The sequence below is a fragment of the Lutra lutra genome, chromosome 14 (genome assembly GCF_902655055.1).
Source record: "Lutra lutra chromosome 14, mLutLut1.2, whole genome shotgun sequence".
In the NCBI taxonomy this organism is placed as follows: Eukaryota; Metazoa; Chordata; class Mammalia; order Carnivora; family Mustelidae; genus Lutra; species Lutra lutra.
Window position 1 is genome coordinate 50,827,454 of NC_062291.1, and position 23,427 is coordinate 50,850,880.

The 23,427-nt window shown below is 39.4% G+C and overlaps 1 protein-coding gene across 1 annotated transcript in view; it reads right to left on the minus strand.

Annotated features, from left to right (window-relative positions):
* Positions 1 to 2,050: 2,050 nt before the first annotated feature.
* LOC125084393 (uncharacterized) overlaps positions 2,051 to 23,427 on the minus strand; it is a 67,502-nt gene continuing 46,125 nt past the window's right edge. The window contains exon 5 of the mRNA XM_047701624.1: positions 2,051 to 2,208. The gene's annotated coding sequence lies outside the window, so the exon portion shown is untranslated. The remainder of the gene's footprint in view (positions 2,209 to 23,427) is intronic.

Below are 23,427 nucleotides of genomic sequence, written 5' to 3' on the forward strand. Positions count from 1 at the left end.
AAATGCATTTAATTCCTCAGTACCTCATTTCCTTTATTTTCTTCACTCATTTTACACTATATAAAACAAGTCAGGAGAGAAAGTTTCTAATATTTTTCTCCTTGGCCTTATCTCTTGTTTTAATATTTGATGTACCCCCAAAACCTGCTTGTTTTCACAGCACTCCCAGCCTCTTGAGGCCTCACTATAGACATATAACTTATTTATAAAATTATTTTTGTATTTGGCTGAAAGTACTTTATATAAAAATAGCTATATAAAAACATTTTATTTTTTTTTAAGATTTTTTATTTATTTGTCAGAGAGAGAGGGAGAGAGAGCAAGCACAGGCAGACAGAATGGCAGGCAGAGGCAGAGGGAGAAGCAGGCTCCCCACCGAGCAAGGAGCCCGATGTGGGACTTGATCCCAGGACGCTGGGATCATGACCTGAGCCGAAGGCAGCTGCTTAACCAACTGAGCCACCCAGGCGTCCCTATAAAAACATTTTAAAACATATTTGGAGAATATGTTTGGGATGATCAGGCTTAAAATATGCACTGTATCACATATAATTCACTTGGGGTGTGAAGCTGGGACACCTCACTACACTAGACATTCATCCCCTAGAAGTTAATACTAGAAGCTCAAGCAATAGTTGAGAGTAGAAAAGTGATTATTTATGTAACTAAATTGGAATTTACGACACAGTGAGGAGCTGATAGCACCCCTCATTTTCTAACTGATGGTTAATGATTCCTCGGATATTTCTTAGGAGGCTACCCAGTGTTCAATATTCCAGTTTTTACCAATAACAAGTATCCATATATTAAAAAAATGGAAGGAAAATATGGATGCCTTATTTATTAGCTTGGGAAGGTGGGGTTGTAACTGATACAACTTGACCAATTTAACCTGAGGCCATTAACTGGACATAGATAACAGGGAAGTATACATTAACTTTGGGGAACAGCTAATTTCTATTAAGGCATAAAAGAGAGAGATTAAGACATATGCCTTTCTTTAAGAGAGCATTCCAGAATACTTGACTCCATCCCTGGGCAAGCATTCTATATGGAAAGATTAGGGCAGTGACTGAGCATCCACCCTTTACCATTCCATAATAGCCTTCAGTTGATTGGATACCTTAAGGCGGTATCACAAATGATGTTACTCTGTTTCAGCATCTCTAGAGTAATGCCTCTCAATTCCTCCTACCCTCATGGATCAAATAAATGAATTAAAAATCTTGAAAAGAAGAAAATATATAGAGAGCAGTAATTTGATAAAGTAAGAACCCCTGAATCAAGATGGAGAGTCTTTCAGACCCAGGAGAGTGGGAGAAGAGTAAGGAAAGAGGGACAGAGATTGAGAGCAGGACAGAGATAGAGATTATTTAACCTTTTGGATAACTTATATTGACCATTCTGTTTCAAATTCTTACACATAACCACAAACTGCCTTTAAGCTATATCTTGATACCTGTAAACCCCACAAACTGTTATCAAAACAGGCAACTTCTTGACTGCTTTCAAAGAACAAACTAACAGAGGCAGATTGGTAGAATCCAGTTAAAAGTACATTGAACGTTTAAAAGGGTTATGTCAGCAGCACTAACCCATTTTAAGATCAAAGATCCCCAGTTACATGGGAGGAAATTTAATTTCTCAGATCATTTCAGAGCCTAATAATGTGATAAACACATAAGGTCATTTTATTTGGGCAATAATTTATCTTAGTTTTTGTAGTTCTGTCTAATAAATCCTGCCTAGGGTCACCTGGGTGACTCAGTTGGTGGGGTGTCTGACTCTTGATTTTGGCCCAGGTCATGATCCCAGGGTTGTGAGATCAAACCCCCAGTCAGCTTGAAATTTTCTCTCCCCCTCCATCTGCTCCTCTCTCCTTTCTCTAAAATAAATAAATAAATCTTTTTTTTTTTAAGTATGTCATGAAATCAAATAAATGGAAAAGGGTATGAAAATATAACAAATATGTCACATAAAGCAGGATACAATACAGTGTTCTCTTAGACCAAAATATGGTTTCCAAAGTCTCAGATGAGTTTGCTGCTTCTTTTCTTTTCTTTTTTTTCCAGATGACTTTGCTTCTTAGGCCATTCTTAGGTATATCTTAGTGAATCAACAAGAAATTTTAAAACTTGGCCATTCTGAACTAAAACTGTTTCTCAGTTAAGCCAAACTACATGGAAGGAGACAGAAAGTAGAAATCCCCTGTTGAAAAAAAAAGAAAAGAAAAAGAAATCCCCTGTTGAAATAAATCTTTTCTCATTTTCCAGTTGCAAAAGTTCATGATCCTATGTCAGAGATAGCCTGTCAACCATCTTGGAATTTTTGGAATACTCTCCTTCACTTTGACTTCCTTTCCCTCCCTCAAATAACCAGGGCCACTCAGATCTAGGGACTTTCCTTCAATATAACTTCTGACTCTAATTTGCATTTTTGTCTCAGTGCAAAGATGTTATCAGGAAGGTCATAGGATTTACAGAAATACACCAATTAACAGAATGTAAAGATTCTTTATTGGCTATGTTTATGGTAATTTACGAAGGCTGTTACACAAATCAAGAAACAACAAAGTATTCCTTAAGAAGAATTTCCTAAAACCCCCAGGGTTCCAGAAGAAAAGGGGTACGAAGCTATGAATTATACCACCCATATGAAGTAAGGATTCTTTCCACTGCAGAAGCTCCCTTTGACATGCTCATTTGGTTTTATACCATCCTGTCCTTCCAGCCCACTCCTGACTGTTTTGTAGTTTGGCTACATGTATCATATCAGGACCAAATAAGTATAAAGCAATTTATTTCCAACATTTATTGCAAAATTAATTAAAATGAAGGTCCATTTCTAGTACCATCCCAGAACAGGAATAGGCCTAGAACCTTGTCCAGAGTCCATGTCTGCAGGAGATTTTTATGAAATTTGACAAGCTGATTCTAAAATTCATGTATAAGAGAAAAGGGACAAGAGTAGTTAGTTGAATTTGAAAACCAAGAATAAAGATAGCTACATTATATTGAAGGGTACATGGGTGGCTCTGTTGGTTAAGCGTCTGACTCTTGATTTTGGCTCAGGTCTTGATCTCAGGGTTGTAAGTTCAAGCCCCACATTGGGGCTTAAAAAGATAAATAAATTTGTTAAAAAATTATTAAGATTTAGGGGTGCCTGGGTGGCTCAGTGAGTTAAGCCTCTGCCTTCGGCTCAGGTCATGATCTCAGGGTCGTGGGATCGAGCCCGGTGTCGGGTTCTCTGCTTCGCAGGGAGCCTGCTTCCCCCTCTCTCTCTGCCTGCTTCTCTGCCTACTTGTGATCTCTGTCAAATAAAATCTTTTTAAAAATTTATTAAGATTTATATTTAAAATATTATATTGAGATTTATTTAAAAGTTATTAAAGTGTCTATTATTAGCATACGGCTAGACAAATAAACCAGCAGAAGAAAATACAGAACCTAAAAGCAGATCATCAAATAAATGGTAATTTGGAACACAACAAAGAGAGCATTAAAATAACCAGAGAAAGCATAAGTAATTTAACAAATGATGTTGGGGCAACTAACTCTCCATTTGGAAGAAAACTAACATTTCCTACCATAAGTGAAACAGAAAAATAAGTTTTACATGAATTTAGGACCTAAATATGAAAATGTAAAATATCCTTTTAGAGGGAAATATGTACTTGTTTATAATGAGGGTTGGAAAGAATTTTTATTTTAAAAAAATTTAAGAGGCAAAAACTAAGAAAAAATATAAATTTTAATACTTTACAACTAAAATTTTCTCATTGACAAAATAACCCATAAGTGAAATTGAATGTATTAGGAACAGATTGGAAAAGCATATTTGCAAAGCATATAGCAAACAAAAGATTTTTATCCATAACATCTATGAAGACTTTTGCGACTTTTTTTTCATAATTCTTTTTCTTTTTTAAGATTTTATTTATTTATTTGACAGAGATCACAAGTAGACAGGCAGGCAGAGAGAGAGAGAGACAGAGGAGGAAGCAGGCTCCCTGCCAAGCAGAGAGCCCGACGTGGGGCTCGATCACAGGACCCTGGGATCATGACCTGAGGTGAAGGCAGAGGCTTTAACCCACTGAGCCACCCAGGTGCCCCTTTTTTTTCATAATTCTTAAAGAGGAAGCAATTAATGGAAGAAAAAAGCAGAGTGACCTATTAACATGAAAGATGTGCCACATTAATACTACTCAGAAAAATGCAATTAAAACAGCAAAAATGGGTCACCTAGGTGGGTAAGTCGGTTAAATCTCTGCCTTTGGTTCGGGTCATAATCTCAGGGTTCTGGGATGGAGCCCTGCATCAGGCTCCCTGCTCAGTGGGAAACCTGCTTCTTCTGTCCCTTTCCCCTTCTACTGCAAGATCTCTCTCCCTCTCTCTCCAAAAAATAAACAAAATCTTTTTAAACCAGCAAAAATGAGTTTCATGAACATCAGTTTACAAAAATCATAAGCCCAGTAATTTCAAGTTTTGGCCATCAAGCATGGAAACATGAATTCTCTCATATACTGCCGGTAAAAATGTAAAATTTGGACAACCCATTTAGAAAGCATTTTGGCATTATCCTGCCAGCTAGTTATTCCATTCTAGTGTGCTCCCTGGAAAAACTGTCCACCATATGCAAACAGAGACATGTATAAGAATGTTCATTGCAACGATTTCTGAAATTGAGGAACATTGGAAACAACATAAATTTTCATCAGTCTTGAACTGTACAAAACACTCTGATTTATGCATACATCAAAATATCACATATAGGGGCGCCTGGGTGGCTCAGTGGGTTAAGTCGCTGCCTTCGGCTCAGGTCATGATCCCAGGGTCCTGGGATCAAGCCCCGCATCGGGCTGTCTGCTCAGCGGGGAGCCTGTTTCCTCCTCTCTCTCTCCACCTGCCTCTCTGCCTACTTGTGATCTCTGTCTGTCAAATAAATAAATAAAATCTTTAAAAAAAAAATCACATATAAACCATATCTGCATATTTCAATGTGAATAAATCATATAAAACAAATTTAACTTTAAAAAAGCGAACTGCATAAAGATAGATACAGTTTGACAACATTTATATAAACTTTTTTTAAGATTTTATTTATTTGACAAAGAGCATAAGTAAGGGATGCGGCATCAGGGGGAGAGGGAGAACAGGGAGCCCAATTCGGGACTCGATCCCAGGACCCTAGGATTATGACCTAACCTTAACTGACTGAGCCACCCAGGCACCCCATTATATAAACTTTTGAAACAGAAAATCTATGTATATATTTGACACACATCATTTTCTAGAGCAAAATTTTTATTATTATAAAATATCCCTCTTTGTCTCTAGTAACATTTTTGTCTTAAAGTCTATTCTAAGATTAGTATAGCCCCTCCAGCTCTTTTTTTTAAAAGACTTTATTTATTTGACAGAGAGAGAGATCACAAGTAGGCAGAGAGGCAGGCAGAGAGAGTGGGGGAAGCAGGCTCCCTGCTGAGCAGAGAGCCCGATGTGGAGCTCAAACCCCAGGACCCTGCGCCCCCCCTCCAGCTCTTTTATGATAACTGTTTTTATGGTATATCTTTTCCATCTGTTTATTTCCAACCTATTTGTATCTTTGAATCTAAAGTGTATTTTTGGAGGACAGCATATAGTTGGATATTGTTGAGGTTTTTCTTTCCAGTCTAACAATCGCTGGCTCTTTATTAATGTGCCTAAATAACATCAAATGTAAACAGATTATTAATATAGGAGAAATTATGTTGCTATTTTGCTAATTCTTTTCTGTATGTCTTATGTCTTTGTTGCTGTTCCTCCTTTATTTTTTTTAAGATTTTATTTATTTATTTGATAGAGAGATCACAAATCACAAGTAGGCAGAGAGGCAGGCAGAGAGAGAGGGAAAGCAGGCTCCCCACTGAGCAGAGAGCCAGATGTGGGCCTCCATCCCAGGACCCTGAGATCATGACCCGAACCAAAGGCAGAGGCTTAACCCACTGAGACACCCAGGCACCCCTCTGTTCCTCCGTTAGTACCCTTTTAAAAATTAAGAACTTTCTAGTGTATCATTTTAATCCTGTGATTTTTCAGTTTTTTAAATGGTTGTTCTAGGAATTAAAATATGCATCATAATTTATCACAAACTACTTCAGATTATACTAATTTAAAACCAGTAAAATAGAGAACTCCTTCCCTCTTTGTGCTATTATTGTTATACATATTTATGTTATAAACTAATCAATACAGATTACTGCTTGATACCATTTTAGGACTTTTTTTTAAGATCTCAACACAGGGCTTAAACTCAGAACTTGGAGATCAAGACCCAACCTGAGATCAAGAGTCAGACACTTAACCAACAGAGCCACCCTGGCACCCTGAGAACTTTTAAGGAAGTAAAGAAAGCAAGGAAAGACCTATTTATAGACTCATACAGATGACATGTGATATTTAATACAATTCAATAGCTGCTGTTAAACAACTGTATTTAAAGTCAATTTTTAAAATAGGAAAAGGGCGATGGCGGCGAGGCGGGGGGGTCTGGGTGGCTCAGTTGGTTGAGTGCTGACTCTTGATTTTGGCTCAGGTCATGATCTCTGGGTAGTGAGATCGAGCCCCACAGGAGACTCTCTCCCTCTCCCTGCCCACCCACTCTCTCTCTCTCCAAGTAAATGAATAAAACCTTTAAAAAACAGGAAAAAATATTTATACTGTTTTTTATATGTTCCTAGGTAATGAGCATTTTTTCCAGTGTTGCTGATTTTGGGGGGGTGGATTCAAGTTATCATCTGCTACCAGTTTCTTTCAATCTTAAAGACTTTCTTTAGTATCTTATGTAGAGCAGATCTGCTAGCAACAAAAATTCTGTTTTTGTTAATCTAGAAATTTTACCTTGATTTTATTGTCTTTTTTCTTTTATTTATTTATTTATTTATTTATTTATTTGACACAGAGAGAGAGAGATCACAAGTAGGCAGAGAGGCAGGCAGAGAGAGAAGGGGAAGCAGGCTCGCGCTATGCAGAGAGCCCGATGCGGGCCTCGATCCCAGAACCCTGAGAACATGACCTGAGCAGAGGCTTAACCCACTGAGCCACCCAGGTGCCCTTATTGTCTTTTTTTTTTTTTTTTTAGATTTTATTTATTTATTTGTCAGGGAGAGAGAGAGCACAAGCAGGGGGAGCAGCAGGCAGAGGGAGAAGCAGGTTCCCCACTGAGCAGGGAGCCCGAGGCAGAACTCGATCCCAGAACACTGGGATCACAACCCAAACCAAAGGCAGATGCTCAACCATCTGAGCCCCCCAGGTATCCCGATTTTATTGTCTTTAATACACTTTTGCTTTTTAGATAAGTTTTAGGTTCAGAGCAAAATTGAACAAAAGTACAGAAAGTTCCCAAATACCCCTTGGCCCAGCACATGCCTGCATGGCCTCCCCCACTATCAACATTCTGTAGTAGCAGAGTGCATTTGCTACAGTTGAATCTGCATGATACATCATTATCACCCAAAGTCCACAGTTTTTATTAGGGTTCATTCTTTGTGTTTTAAATTCTATGGATTTTGACAAATGTATAATGACATATATCCACCATTATAGTACCATGCGACATAGTTTCACTGCTCTAAAAATCCTCTGGATCTATTTATCCCTCTCTCCTCTCCAGCCCCTAGCAAGCACTGATCTTGTTACTGTATCCATAATTTTGCCTTTTCTAGAATGTCATGTAGTTGAAACCACACAATATTTAGCCTTGTCAGATTAGCTTCTTTCACTTAGTGTAATAAACACTTAAGGTCCCTTAAGGTGTCTTTTCACAGTATGAAAAGGCCATGCCATTTCTTCTTAGCACTAATATTCCATTGTCTGTATGCACCACAGTTTGTTTATTCTAACAAAAGACATTGTGATTGCTTCCAAGTTTTCAGTTATGGATAAAGCTGCTATAAACATCCATGTGCGTCCATACTTTTTTTGTGGACATAACTTTCAAACTCCTTTGGGTAAATACCCATGTGACTGCTATATTGCATTGTAAGAATATATTTAGTCACGTACACACACACAAACCCAGTTTCATTGAGATATAATTAACATATATCACTGAGTGAGTTTCCAGTTTACAGCATCAAGGTTTGATTTACGTATTGTGAAATGATTACCACAATAAGTTCAGTTAACATCTGCCATCTAATATAGATACAATAAAAAGAAATGGGAAGAAAAATAATTAAATTCTCTTGGTAATGAGAACTCTTAGGATTTATTCTCTCAACAACATAACAATAACTCTCTTCATATGTATCACTCAGCAGTGGAAACCATACTCATCACGTTGTACGTTATATCCTTAATACCTATTTATCTTGTAACTTAAAGTTTGTGGCTTTTGACCACCTTTCTCCAATTCCCCTTCCTCCCACCCCTGCCTCTGGAAACCATAAATCTGATCTCTTTTTTCTAGTAGTTTTGTTGTTGTTTAGATTCCACATGGATGCAAAATCATCCAGTATTTGCTTTCTCTAACCTATTTCACTTAGCATAATGCCCTCAAAGTCCATCTGTGTTGTTGCAAATGGCAAGATTTCCTCATTTTTTAAATTAGTATTTAAATTAGTTTTTTAAATATTTTTTTAAAGATTTTATTTATTTATTTGACAGAGAGAAATCACAAGTAGGCAGAGAGGCAGGCAGAGAGAGAGGAGGAAGCAGGCTCCCTGCTGAGCAGAAAGCCTGATGTGGGGCTCGAACCCAGGACCTGGGATCATGACCTGAGCCGAAGGCAGCGGCCTAACCCACTGAGCCACCCAGGCGCCCCTTTTTAAAATATTTTTTAAGATTTTATTTATTTACTTAAGAGAGAGAATAAGAGAGAGCACAAGCAGGGGGAGGGGCAAAGGGAGAGGGAGAAGCAGACTTCCCACTGAGCAGGGAGCCTGACGAGGGACTCCATCCCAGGACCTGGAGATCATGACCTTAGCCAAAGGCAGCTGTTTAACCAACTGAGCCACCCAGGTGCTCCTAGTATGTTTAGTTTTATAAGAAACTGCCAAAATTAGTTCAAAACTGCCTGTACCATTTTGCATTTCTACCTACAATCAGTGAGCATTCCTGTTGCTCCACACTCTCACCAGCATTTGGTGGGGTCAGTGTTTTGGATTTGCACCATTCTAATAGGTGTGCAAGTGGAATGCCATTATTTTGTCACCTTCATTTTTTAATATGGTAATTTTGCTAGATATAGAATTCTTGGTTTACAGAGTAGTTTTTATTTTTCCTTTCAGCTCTTTATTTTTTCTTTTTCTTCTTGAGGTATAACTGACATATACCATCATGTAAGTTAAAGTGTACAATATCTTGATATGACATATTTCTATATTACAATATGATTACCACCATAGTGTAGGCTTTCTTTACTCTATCCCCTTTGTTCTGCTCTAACGGGGTTGTTTCAAAATTCCTGCCCTCTAGTTTACCTCTTCTGCTTTCCATTTGCTCTACTCTGATGCAGATGCTCTCTACTGCTTTTTTTGCCCCCATTTCACTCACTGAATTCTTCAGCTCTAGGGATTATGTTTGACTATTATGATTTCTATCTCTCTGGTAAATGCTCCATTTTGTTCATGTGTTTTTCCTCATTTCGCTGGACTGAGTTTCCTTGTAGCTGATTTGAGTGTCTTCAAAAGAGCTATTTTGAATTCTTTGCTAGCTAGATCACTGAAGTCCATGCCTTTGAGCTCAAGTATTAGAGAATTGTTATCTTTTAGTGATGACACCTTTTCTTTATTCATCTTCCTTGTGGTTTTGCATTGCTGTTTTCACATTTGAAGTAGCAGACACCTCCTCAAATCATTACAAGTTGCCTTCAAATGTGGTATATTACTCATTGGTCCTGTTCTGTCTGGGGCTTCTCCCACCTTTGTATAGAAACTCCGGCTACACACTTCTTGCTCCCTCTTGTGGCAGAATTCTTAAACTTTTATGTCCTTCCTGGTTTTTGTAATTCATCAACCGGATTGCTCAAATCTCTCTTTGTTTTCCAGAAGATGGTACTTAAGCTCAAGTTTGAGGATTCTCCCATGCCCACAGATCTTGGTCTGATTTTCTGATAGCACCCCATTTACTGATTACTAGACTCACTTTTTTTTTTTTTAATTAACATATAATGTATTGCTTCAGGGGTACAGGTCTGTGAATTATTAGTCTTACACAATTCACAGCATTCACCAAAGCACATACCCTCCCCAGTATCCATAATCCAGCCACACTATCCTTCCCCCACCCCACCCCCCAGCAACCCTCAGTTTGTTTCTTGAGATTAAGAGTCTCTTATGGTTTGACTAGACTCACTCTTGTGGCCACACTCAGGAATGTACACAAGCAGCCAACCACAGTGGAAGAAGAGTGGGAAAAGATGTGGGTTTGGTACTCAGGGTGTTCAGGGCAGACATGATCCCAGTGGGAGATCCTTGGGATCTGACACAAGCTCATGGGCAGACTTCCTGCAGAAATCTGAGGGTAGTCATTGGGAACTGTGTCCCTTTAATGTCTTTGATAATCTTATGTGCCTCTTTCCTAATCTCCCTCCCCACACCTCAAAGAAACTGGTTACTCTCCAGCAGTGTCTCACACATGAGGTTCATGAATATGTAGATTAACATTTTTCATCAAATTTGAGAAGTTTTTGGATATTATGTATGCCTTTCTCTCCTTTCCTTCTGGGACTCTCATTATTGTTTTGTTGATATGTCTGGTGGTATACCATGGGTCTCTGAGGCTCTGTTCACTTTTCCTCATTCCCCCTGTGCTAAGTGTCTAGACTATAAAATCCTACTGAGCTACTCTCAAATTCACTGATTCTTTCCACTGCCAGCTCAAATGTGATGTTAAAAATCCTTCTACTTGGGGCGCCTGGGTGGCTCAGTGGGTTAAAGCCTTTGCCTTCGGCTCAGGTCATGATCCCAGGGTACTGGGATCGAGCCCCGCATCAGGCTCTCTGCTCCTCAGGGAGCCTGCTTCCTCCTCTCTCTCTGCCTGCCTCTCAGCCTACTTCTGATCTCTCTCTGTGTCAAATAAATAAAATCTTAAAAAAAAAAAAATCCTTCTACTGATTTTTTTTCATTTCACTCATTGTACTTTACAAGTCCTCATCTCCCATGTTTTTTTTAATAACTTCTTTTTATGACAATCTCTATTTGATGAGCCAGTGTCATCATATTTTTCTTTTAATCTTTAAGCATTATTTTTCCTTTAATCTTTAAGCATTGTTTTTCCTTTTAGTTCTTTGAACATATTTATAATAGCTTCTTTGAACAATTTTCCTGTTAAGTCCAGAATCTGGAAACCCTGGGAGATAGTTTCTATTGACTGTTATTTAGAATGGAAAACCTCTACTGATCTATCTTCAAATTCAATGACTCTTACTTATGCCAGATTAATCCTTTTAATCACATTTAGAGTTGTTTTATGGCCCAGAATACGGTCTCAGTGAATATGCCATGTGTGCAGATTCAATTTACTTAACAGATACAGAGCTGTTCTGCCTTTTCTATTTAATTTTGTGTTGGATTTAGTATACCATATTTTTCAAAATATTTGTCCCCCTCCTCTAAGTTATGAATTTACTAGCATACTGTTTTTCATAATATCCTCTTCTCTGTAATATCTATAGATACTATAATCTACATAATGGAATACATTGGAGTTTTCTATGAATTCTCCCAGATTTTCTGCATGTCGCCTGCAAACAAAGACTTTATATCTTCGTTCCTAATCTGTATACATTTTATTTCCCCTTTTGCCTTACTTGCAACAATAAGGGTTTCTGATACAATTCTGAAAAAGAGTGGTAAGAGGGGACATCCTTGCTTTATAATAAATCTTAATGCAAAAGCTTTGAGTTTCTCATCATTAAATATGATGTTAGCTGTAGGCCTTTTTGTAGTCTTTACCAAGCTGAGAAACTTCCACTCTATTCTAGTTTACTGAAGTTTTTTTTTTAATCACAAATTAATGTGGGATTCCACACATAATGGATTATAAAGCCATAAAAAGAGGAGGAACATGACATTTGCAACAAAAATGGACCTTGAGAGCATTTTGCTAAGTAAAATAAGTCAGAAAAAGAAAGACATGATCTCACTTGTATTTTTTTCTTTTATTATTAAGTAGGCTCCATTCCCAACATGAGGCTTGAACTCATGACCCTGAGATCAAGAGTCACATGCCCTATCAACTGAGCCAGTCAGGCACCACAATCTGTATTTTAACATATGATCTCACTCGTATTTGTATGTGGAATCAAAAAAGAAAGGAAGAAAGAAAAAAGGAAGGAAGGGAGGGAGAGGGAGAGAAAAAGAAATACTACCATGGCTCATATGGGTTCTCCTTTTTGGATCTCAAAATGATAAACTCAAGCTGCTGGCTGATCATCAGGTCTCATGTGGTGAGATGAGAACCCTCTTCCAAGCTAACTGGGTTTTTGCATAATTCTTTTCCTTTTCATGATTTGCAGTGGCCTCTCTCCATCCTCAAGCCAGCAATGGTATGTCAAGTCTTTCTCATACTTTGAGTCTCTCTGCCTCCCTCTTCTGCTTTTAAGAATTCGTGTTTTTATATTGGACCCTCATGGATAATTCAGCATAACCTCCTTATTTTAAGGTCAACTGATTAGTCATCTTAATTACATCTGCAAAGTCCTTTTTACCAAGTAATGTAACATTCATGGATGTAACACCAAAAGTAAAAATCACAGGGGCCAAAACTCTGCCTACCATAGTGGATAATATACTATGGTATATTCATCCAACAGAGTAATACTCAGAAAGTTGAAGGAAGGATGGAAAGAAGGAAAGAAACATACAATATAGATAAATATCAAATATGCTAAGTGAAAAACGCTTACACACAGTAGTATATATATATGATTCCACTCGTGTCTAATGACAACTATTTTATAATATACTCTTCTATCTGGCCACCTGCATGTTCCTTTGACAATCATCACTTCCTAATTTCAAAACCAGTAACATGTTTTAGAAATTTTTTAGAAAATAAAAATATCTTGGGGCACCTGGGTGGCTCAGTAGGTTAAGCCTCTGCCTTTGGCTCGGGTCATGATCCCAGGGTCCGGGGATTGAGCCCTGCATTGGGCTCTCTACTCAGCGGGGAGCCTGCTTCTCCCTCTCTCTCTGCATGCCTCTCTGCCTACTTGTGATCTCTGGCTGTCAAATAAATAAGTTTAAAAAAACATCTGAAAATAAAACTATCAGTAATAGAATCTCATTCAGCCATTTATTTTTTAATGTTTTTTTTTTATTTATTTGAGAGAGAAAGAGAGGGAATGAGAAAAAGGGAGGGGCAGAGGGAGGGAGAGGCAGACTCCCCACTGAGCAGGAAGCCCAATGGCTGAACTCCATCCCAGGACCCTGGTATCATGACCTGAGCTGAAGGCAGACACTTTACCAACTGAGCCACCCAGGTGCCCCAGCCATTTATTTTTTTTTTTAAGATTTTATTTTTAGGTAATGTATACACCCAATGCGGGGTTCAAACTCACAACCCTAAGATCAAGAGTTAAATGCTCCACTGACTGAGCCAGCCAGGTGCCCCTCATTCAGCCATTTAAAAAGTTATGTTTAGGGGTGCCTGGGTGGCTCAGTGGATTAAACCACTGCCTTCGGCTCAGGTCATGGTCTCGGTGTCCTGGGATCGAGCCCCGCATCGGGTTCTCTGCTCAGCGGGGAGCCTGCTTCCCACTCTTTCTCTGCTTGCCTCTCTGCCTACTTGTGATCTCTCTGTCAAATAAATAAATAAAATCTTTAAAAAAATTTAAAAAAAAGTTATGTTTAAAGATTTTTCAATTATAAATGAAAATACTCACCAGCTGGAGAAACTATGATAAGTTACTTAAACTCTCTGTTGAAGTAATATTATCTATAATTTTGGAGAGGATTAAATTAAATGATACAGCAATTCTCCAAGTGTGGTCTCTGGACCAGCAGCATCAGGATCACTTGGTACTTGATAGAAATGCAAATTATTTAGCCTCACCTCCAAGTGGGGACTTGGACGCATCAAGCTCAAGTTTGTGAACCACTGGGATAAAGTATTTAAAACATCACATACATAGTGATGATCATAACTATCAATTTCTAATATGTAGCACATGAAAAGCATTATGCTAGGGTTTTATATGCCTAATATTACTTAACCACCACGACAATTCAGTGAGGTATCACTACCTCCACTTTATAAATGAGGAAACTTAGGCTCAGGGAAGATAAGGAGCTTAGATTCATTCTCTACTCAGGTTTCCCGTTTTTGTTGTTTGTTTGTTTCTGTTTTAAGGTTTTATTTATTTGACAGAGAGAGACACAGTGAGAGGGGGAACACAAGCAGGGGTAGGGGGAGAGGGAAAAGCAGGCTTCCTGCTGAACAGGGAGCCTAATGTGGGCAGGATCCCAGGACCCTGGGATCGTGACTTGAGCTGAAGGCAGCCCCTTAACGACTGAGCCACCCAGGCACCCCAGGTTTCATTGTTTTGAGACATCAGTGTAATAAGCTACAGATTCACTCACCTAATCAATCACATGCTTAGCGGTCTCATTTAGTTTATCACCTCATTTTATGGATTAAAAAAAGTAATTAATTCCCAGAGAAGGAAAGTGATTTGCCAGGAGTCAGTTAATGGAAGAACCTAATAATAATAATAATGATGATGTGATGATGAATTTTTACATAAAAAATAAATATTTTATTAAATAGCTAAAGAAATGTACCCAGAGAAAATAAACTTGTTTATGCCTATTAGCCTCTTAATGAGGAGAGTTGCTCACAGAGTTGAGAATACTGGAAGCAACATCAATTGTCAATTAAAACACAAGGCAGGGGCGCCTGGGTGGTTCAGTGGGTTGAGGCCCCTGCCTTCAGCTCAGGTCATGATCCCAGAGTCCTGGGATCGAGCCCTGCGTGGGGCTCTCTGCTTAAGGGGGAGCCTGCTTCCCTTCCTCTCTGTCTCTGCCCACCTCTCTGCCTGCTTGTGATCTCTGCCTGTCAAATAAATTAAAAAAAAAAACAAAACCCACAAGGCAAATAATCAAGTGGTTTTCCTTGCTCTTGATAAGTCAAAAAATGTTACTAGTCAATTATTGTTTTTTTTAAAGATTTTATTTATTTATTTGACAGACAGAGATCACAAGGAGGCAGAGAGGCAGGCAGAGAGAGAGGAAGCAGGCTCCCTGCTGAGCAGAGAGCCATGATTCGGGGCTCAATCCCAGGATCCCGGGATCATGACCTGAGCTGAAGGCAGAGGCTTTAACCCACTGAGCCACCCAGGCGCCCCTAGTCAATTATTGTTGTTTATTTAGAATGTTAACAAGAAGTTTGACAAAAAGCAAAATTAGACCTATAAATAAAGAGAACAACCTATGGCTGATGGTTGCCAGAGGGGAGGGAGGTAGGGAGTAGGAAATACTGGGTGAAGGGGAGTGGGAAATACTGACTTGCAGTTATGGAATGAATATGTCACGGGAATAAAACGCATAGCATAAGGAATATAGCCAATGATACTCTCAGTGATAGCACTAATGGTGACAAAGAAGAGCTACACTTGCGGTGAGCATAGCATTATGTATAAACTTCTCCAATACTATGTTGTACACCCGAAACTAATGTAACATTGCATGCCAACTATACTCAAATTAAAATCTTTTTAAATAAAAATTTAAAAAAACAGTAAGTTTCAAGTGATTGGAGAACTAGTTCTTATAAACAGTCTATGTATAAATACAGGAGAGAATATTTTCAAACAGGTTGAAAAAACACTAATTCAGTACAACCTGAAGTAGAATCTGTGTTACAACTGGTTATAATGAAAATATAGAGCAGAAAAAGGTTGGGCAGAATTAGGAGTTAGAGAGGTCTTAGGCATGTTGTACCTGACGTATCTATGGAAACGGCAGACAGCTCCACGAGGCAGCTGGATATATGGTTCTGAACTTAGGAGGGAAACCCAAGATGAAAATTAATTCCACTTGTTTATCTTTTTTAATACAGCTATTAGGGAAATTTAAATTACATATATGGCTTTTTCTGTTGGATCAAGTCTCTGTTCTACCTCTCTATTATTAACCCTGGATTAGGTGGTCAACTCTCATCCTGGTCTTTGCCTTTCATCACCTAACCCAAGATCATGTCCTTGATTCTTGGTACAGACAGAAAGACAGGAAAATTGCCTCCCAGGGTATCTTTATGAGCATCTGAGGTGAGCCAGGTGCCATTTGCAAAGAGTGGGCAGCAGAGACAAAGATGTTGGAGGGAAATAAGAGTGAGAAAAGTCTTGGGCATGTTGTGTCTGAAGCATCTGTGGAACAGGCAGATGGAAATCTCCAGGAGGCGGTTAGATGTGTGGTTCTGAGCTCAGAAGGGAGAAAGCCCAAGATGAAGGTGAGAATAGCAGAGTAACTGGCATTTTGGTGGTAACTGAAACCAGCAGTGAATGAGATGGCTCACAGGGAAAGACACAACTCCACACAGGAGCCTGGAAGAATAGGCCATGAAAAATGAGAAAAAAATATACAAAAGATAAAATCAAAACTAGGAATTTACATTAAACGCATAGTTCTTCACTTACAGAAAATGAATAGAAAATGAAGAAGCAGGGATGATTTCTAAAAACCAAGGGCATAATGGTAAGAACTAAGATAATCAAAACAAGTGAACGTGGCTAAAATAAAATCACAGCAAGAAATGAAAGAAAATCTGCTTTGAGTTCCCCATGGTGCTTTTACAGATTAGAGTAGAAAACTGCTTAAGGACTGATTTTTAATAATAAGGAACCATCAGAGATCAAGAGATAATTCTCAAAAATTGAAAAACTTGATTACTAAATTGTGAAGAACAAACTCAAAACTCTTTAGAGAAGGCCTGAAATGGAATGGATGGACATAAATGACCAATTCTGCAAATTTCCTAGAATGTAGAATGGAAGACAGACCGCCAAATGCACACGGGAGGTAGAGCCTACTCTCCTGATAATATAGAAAAGTAACAGTTTTCCAGCTTATCAGCCATCACAAAAGTAGAAACTCACTTGCCCTCTCTTATCTGCTGGGCAACATCTGCTCAAGAGATTCTAAAAACCTGTCTATCAAATTACTCAGGAGGGGTGCCTGGGTGGCTCAGTTGTTGGGCATCTGCCTTTGGCTTGGGTCATGATCCCAGGGTCCTGGGATCGAGCCCCGCATCGGGCTCTCTGCTCAGCAGGGAGCCTGCTTCCTCCTCTCTCTCTCTGCCTGCCTCTCTGCCTGCTTGTGATCTCTGTCAAATAAATAAATAAAATCATTAAAAAAAAATTACTCAGGAAATACACAACCTAGATCGAGTAAAGGGCAATAACTACCCGAAATAAGAGGAACCAGAATCCTTAGAAAACAAGTCCAAGCAACATAATTAGTATACAAAGACAATGGTATTGGCTCACATACCCAGAAGAGCTAACATGTAAATAACAAGGATTCCAGTAAATTAAAGGAACAGACGGAAGAGAACTAATCACGATGTAAATAAGATACTTTCAGAGTTGAAAGCCTTTGAGTTTTCACATTGAAAGAGACATGCTAAAAAGATTCAGAATCAAAACAAAACAAAACTTTGGTTTAAGCTCTGACATTTAAAGAGCTTGGGAGTCACCACTAAATTTAAATTTAAATAAAATTTAAAATTTTATTAATAAAGTTATTAAATTTTATTATTAAATATTTCTTTCAAAGAAAGAAAGAAGTGAGAAAAAGTATTGGTAAGTAATAAATAAGAGAAAAAGGATTACTGTCCAAATTACATAAAGGATTTTTACAAGGTCATAAAAAATAGAGGAAAGTGAGCAAATATATAAACAAGGCACTCCACAGAAGAAACATATCACTGTTACTCAATAATTCACTAGTAAATAGTAAACCAACCATGGTAGGTATTCAGTGATGGGAAATAGGAAGTCTTGGTATCTGCAGAAGCCTCCTGTGTCACAGGATCTTTGAACTCTACCCCGGGAATGGCCGGCAGTCCAGAAAGTGGAAGAAACACTAACTGATGAACATTTTATTTTATTTTATTTTATTTTAAAGATTTTATTTATTTATTTGACAGACAGAGATCACAAGTAGGCAGAGAGGCAGGCAGAGAGAGAGAGAGGGAAGCAGACTCCCTGCTGAGCAGAGAGCCTGATGCGGGACTCGATCCCAGGACCCTGAGATCATGACCTGAGCCGAAGGCAGCGGCTTAACCCACTGAGCCACCCAGGCGCCCCACTGATGAACATTTTAGATAAGTTACTGAAAACAAGCTGGAGATGTAGAAGAGAAGCATAAAGACTGAAACAAAGAGAAAATGAAGCTATGGTAGGCTAAAAGGATAAGACAGAAAAAACAAATTTAAGAAATATTAACAATTTAAACGGAACAAGAATGGGATGACTAACAAGATGGATAGGAGAACTGAGATACAGAGTGATTTAGGACCTGCTTCTTATCACTTGGATGAATGGCTAAGCAGTGTTAACATCTGACAGAGATTAATGAAATACGAATACTTCCTAATTATGGATGTTGCTTCTGAACAAGTTACACACAGGGGACTAGCAGCTAGGTACACTGGAAAGACAAACTCTGGAGTCCCACAGGTGCTCCTCAGCTATAAGCACAGAGAGGACGGAACCCATGAGGGAAAATGAGAATAACAAGAAGCAGAAAGACTGGGGACAGGCTCCTGAGAGGAGGATAATGTTTAAGGGCAAAAGGATAAAAGAAAGACACAAAAGAGAAAATCTAGACAAAGGTACAAGCCATTTGGGGTGATGTCAGAGAAACCAACAAGAGACACTCAGGAGAAAACAGTCAACAGTGTCCATTAGGTAGCATGCACTGGTAAGAACCATCATTTTATATTTAATTTTATAATTACATCATTGTGACCTTTACCAAAGGAGATTAAGACAACTGGAAAGGAAGAAGCAAGAATGGTCTTACATGTGAAACAGAATTATGGACATAAAAGCCAAAGAGTAGGGGTCTCTGGGTGGCATTGGACATCTGCCTTCAGCTCAGGTCATGGTCCCAGGGTCCTGGGATGGAGCCCTGCATCGGGCTCCCTGCTTGGTGGGAGGCCTGCTTCTCCCTTTCCCACTCCCCCTGCTTGTGTTCCCTCTTCCTTGTGTCTCTGTCAAATAGATGGATAAAATCTTTAAAAAAAAAAAAAAAAAAGGAAAGAAAGAAAGAGAAGAAGACGAAGAAGAAGGAGGAGGAAGAAGAAAGAAGAAGAAAGAAGGAAGAAGGAGAAGAGCATGTGACTCTTGATCCTGAGGTTCTGTCATCTAGCCATACATTGAGCTCTATGCTCTGTAGGGAGTCTGTTTCTCCCTCTCCCTTTCCCCCGCCTGCTGCTCCCTGTTTGTGCACACTCTCTTTCTCTTCTTTGTCAAATAAATTTAAAAAATAAATCTTAAAAAAAAAAAAAAAGCCAAAGTGTAGAACACTGAACTATCTGTGACACCAATAAATACAGCCTATTTGGGGGGGAAATCATTTACTTAAATATCATTAAAGGAGATACACTTGATTGCTTCCTCCAGATACTCTACATTTTATCCCTGGATCATAAAGGAACATCAGAAAATAGTCTAGAGCACTGCTGCCAATTTGGTAGGCACTAGTCACATGTGGCAACTAAGCACTTAAAATGTTGAAATGTGACTTAAGAACTAAATTTTAATTGTTCTAAATGAAATATCTACATGTGGCTAGTGGTTACTATACTGGACAGCATACAGTACCAGACATAATATTTTGATTCTCTGAAAATCTATATATTCACTGAGTTCTCCCTTAGCTCTAGAGACTTCTGTTCCCATTGAAGAACTGCTCAATGAAAGAGGCTACATTTCTTTTAGGGAAGTTGTTGAAAGGCTGCACACTTCATCATCCATATAGAGTGCAAGAAAGGAACTTTTTTTTTAGACTTAAATGCTAGGAAGTCTTCATGCCCCATTAACAATCAGTGTGGTTTCTCTTTATGGAAAATGTGAATCATGTAACATGTATGTATTTTTCCATGACTATCAGAAAGATCAGAAATAAATCTGTAGCTCATCTTTGATAACTCTGTAAGATCACAAAACCTGTCCATACCTATATATTACTTCATCTTGTTCTTGATCTGCTACTGTATATTTTCCCTGTTGTTGATTTGTAATTTCTACATTTCCATTCTAATCTAACTCTTCAAAGACTTATACAAGGCCTTATAAATAAACTGGGAATAAGAAATAAACAATTCACCTGGGATCTGTTCATTTTCTGCTGGTTTTGGAAAAGTATGGAGAAGTATAAAGGTAGAGCTGGGAAGAAGGAAGTAAGAATGAAGTAAAGAAAAATATGGCCTGCCTTGCGGCTCCTGGATTCACCTTTCAAAAATGCTCCACAGAAGAAGCAGTTTAAACAACACGAGACATATGAATGACTAGATCATATTGAGCTTAGACATGTAATCTTTGAGTAGGAGAAAGTAAACATACACATCCCATTGATTATATTAATATTTTGCCTATGACTTAAGCACACACACACACACAAAAAACTTTAAAATAGAACCAATATATCTGAATTTATTCAGGATAATATATGCATTCAGGATACTAATATAAAAAGTGTTTTCTTTAAACTGATGTGGTTAGAAATACCAAGATTGCACTGTTTTCCCATAATACCGAGATTGCACTATCTGTTTTCCTACGAATGTGATACTGGAAACATTGCTGAACAATTCACAGAGGGGCACCTGGTTGGCTCAGTGGGTTAAGCTTCTGCCTTTGGCTCAGGTCATGGTCTCAGGGTCCTGGGATTGAGCCCCGCATCGAGCTCTCTGCTAGGCAGAGAGCCTGCTTCCCCCTCTCTCTCTGCCTGCCTCTCTGCCTACTTGTGATCTCTCTGTCAAATAAATAAATAAAATCTTAAAAAAAAAAAAAACAAGTCACAGAAACTCTGAAAAAGAGACTCAGCGCTTTTTTAATCTGTCCAAATTAGTTGCAATTTCATGACCTTTTTGATAAGAAACTTGTTTTTGCTGTGCAAAGGAGACAGCTTGGGAATCAAGAAGCCAAGAAACTCTTCTGTCTTGATCAGTAAGAAAGGAGTGATCTGTAACATTCGTTTATCTTCTGAGGCTCCACATGTTTTCTCTCAAATGAGGCAGAAATAGATACTCTCGAAAACCCTGTGCTACGACAATGTGATTCTAAGTTCAGAATAAAGAATAAAATATATCTAGATACTAAATACATGGATATACACCATGTACAAGTTCAGGATTTGGAAAAAAGAGAACAAAAGAAACACAGGCTGTGTAGAGAGTTGAATTAAACTTCCTCCTTGGTGGCTTTCCTCAAGCCAACCACCCAGAGAGCCTGACATTTCTGCGCATCTTGCCCCACTCACCACTTACGGCAGCACGCGCCTCTTGCTAAAACCTGGTCTTGATCTTCCACTGTCACAGAGATGTCGAAGTTTCAGATGTGACATCTGAAAGCATGCTCATTTAGGGCGGGGAGATCAAAAATTGCTTCTGGCCTTGGAAATCTGGAGTCTGTTTCTTTGGGGGGTTACTTCCACTTCTGTTCAAAACTCTGGTGAAAGGTCTGAAGAAGGTCACAGGGGTGTTTTCTTCCAGGTGGGTTTCTGATTTGTGCCGTTCCTTCCCTTTTATCTTTCTAGAATTGCTTTGTTCCTAAAGAAATGGAACTGGGGCCTATGGAACAAAATCATTTAACTGGAGTCTTCACACAAGACCCCCAATCTGACTCTCCCAAAGGCTGCTCCCAGGACTAGACCTTCTATAGGCTCAAATCAGAACTGCTGGACATACAAGCTGGGGGAGCTGGGAGGGGCCCACAGTCTCGATTATGGACTCTGACCCCAGGGCTCCTGAGAGCCAGGAAGGCATCTTGCCACTTGGTGGCTGTGAAGGAACCCAAGGTACTTTCCAGGTAGAGTGGCCTTTTAGCATCAACAAGAGATTTGGAAAACAGATCTGGCCTTTAACCCAACCCCCTCATCTGTGGGCTATGTGAACTCGGGTGAATTATCATCTCTCCAAAACTAGTTCTTATCTGCTACAACAAATGGTTGTGAAAATTCAACGAAATGCCACGGCTTTATCATTAACCACCACGCACTACTGGGCTCAAACATGCCTTGGTTCTCAGCGCAGAGAAGCGAGCTGAACAGCTGGGCCTCCTCCAGGGGGCGCTGCTGGGAGCGAACCAGAGCCGCCATGATAGGCCGGGCGCACCGGCCCAGTGCTGCAACCCTCCCACGCAGCCGGAGCCAGGACCCGCTTTTCCTGCGGGAGGCCCGCCTTTCCCACCCAAAGGTAGGGAGGCACCCCCTACAGAGTCCTCACAGCCGCGTTACGCAGACGGACACCGGCCATCCACCCAACGCAGCAGAGCTATAGGCCCCGCCGCCGAGCGTACGTGCGTAGCGGGGCCCCGCAGGCAACTTCCCAGCAGCCCCGGCGGAGAGCGTGTACCGCGGAGGCTCTGGGAGACGCGGGGTCCCAACAACACCGGAAGCGGAGACCCGAGACCCGCCGGCCTAGGAGGGACCTGCATCCGAACAGCAGGGCTTCTCCCAGGGTAGGACAATAGTGAGGATGTTTCATCATCATTCTTCTGACGATGCTAGCCTGTAAAGATTACACAGTGAAACACGAAAATTTTAGGAAAATCAGAAAATACAACAAAAACAATGGACACAGCTTCACCTCCCGCTCCCTGAGATTTATGTGCTTAACCGTTACACAACCTTCTTGCAGTTTGCAGGATTGAGATTATATGCATCATTTTCATCACTATCCTTGCAGAAAACAATATTTTGTAAAATAGGAACCTTTTTTTCCCTATGATAACAGAAATAATCCATTCACAAAACACCAAAAGTGGTACAAAATAGGGACACCTGGGTGGTTCAGTCAGTTAAGCATCTGCCTTCAGTTCAGGTCTTGATCTGGGGTCCTGGGATGTGGCAGCACAAAGGGCTTCCTGCTCAGTAGGGAGTCAGTTTCTCCCTCTGCCCTAACCCCCCTCCTGTTTTCTCTTTCTCTCTCAAATAAATAGTCTTTTTTTTTTTCAAATAACGTTTTTTTTTAAATTATGCAAAATAATTATTCGAGTTAATAAAATAAGTAAATTTGTGGGAAAAAAAAGACATTTTTTGGTGTATAACATTAAAAGACTTGAAAAGGTAGATAGCCATATGATTTTCACAAAAAGAATACTCCGTCTTCAACAATATTCCAGGGGCGCCTGGATGGCTCAGTCGGTTAAGCGTCTGCTTTCCGCTCAGGTCATGATCCCAAGGTTCTGGGATTCAGCCTTGCATGGGACTCCTTGCTC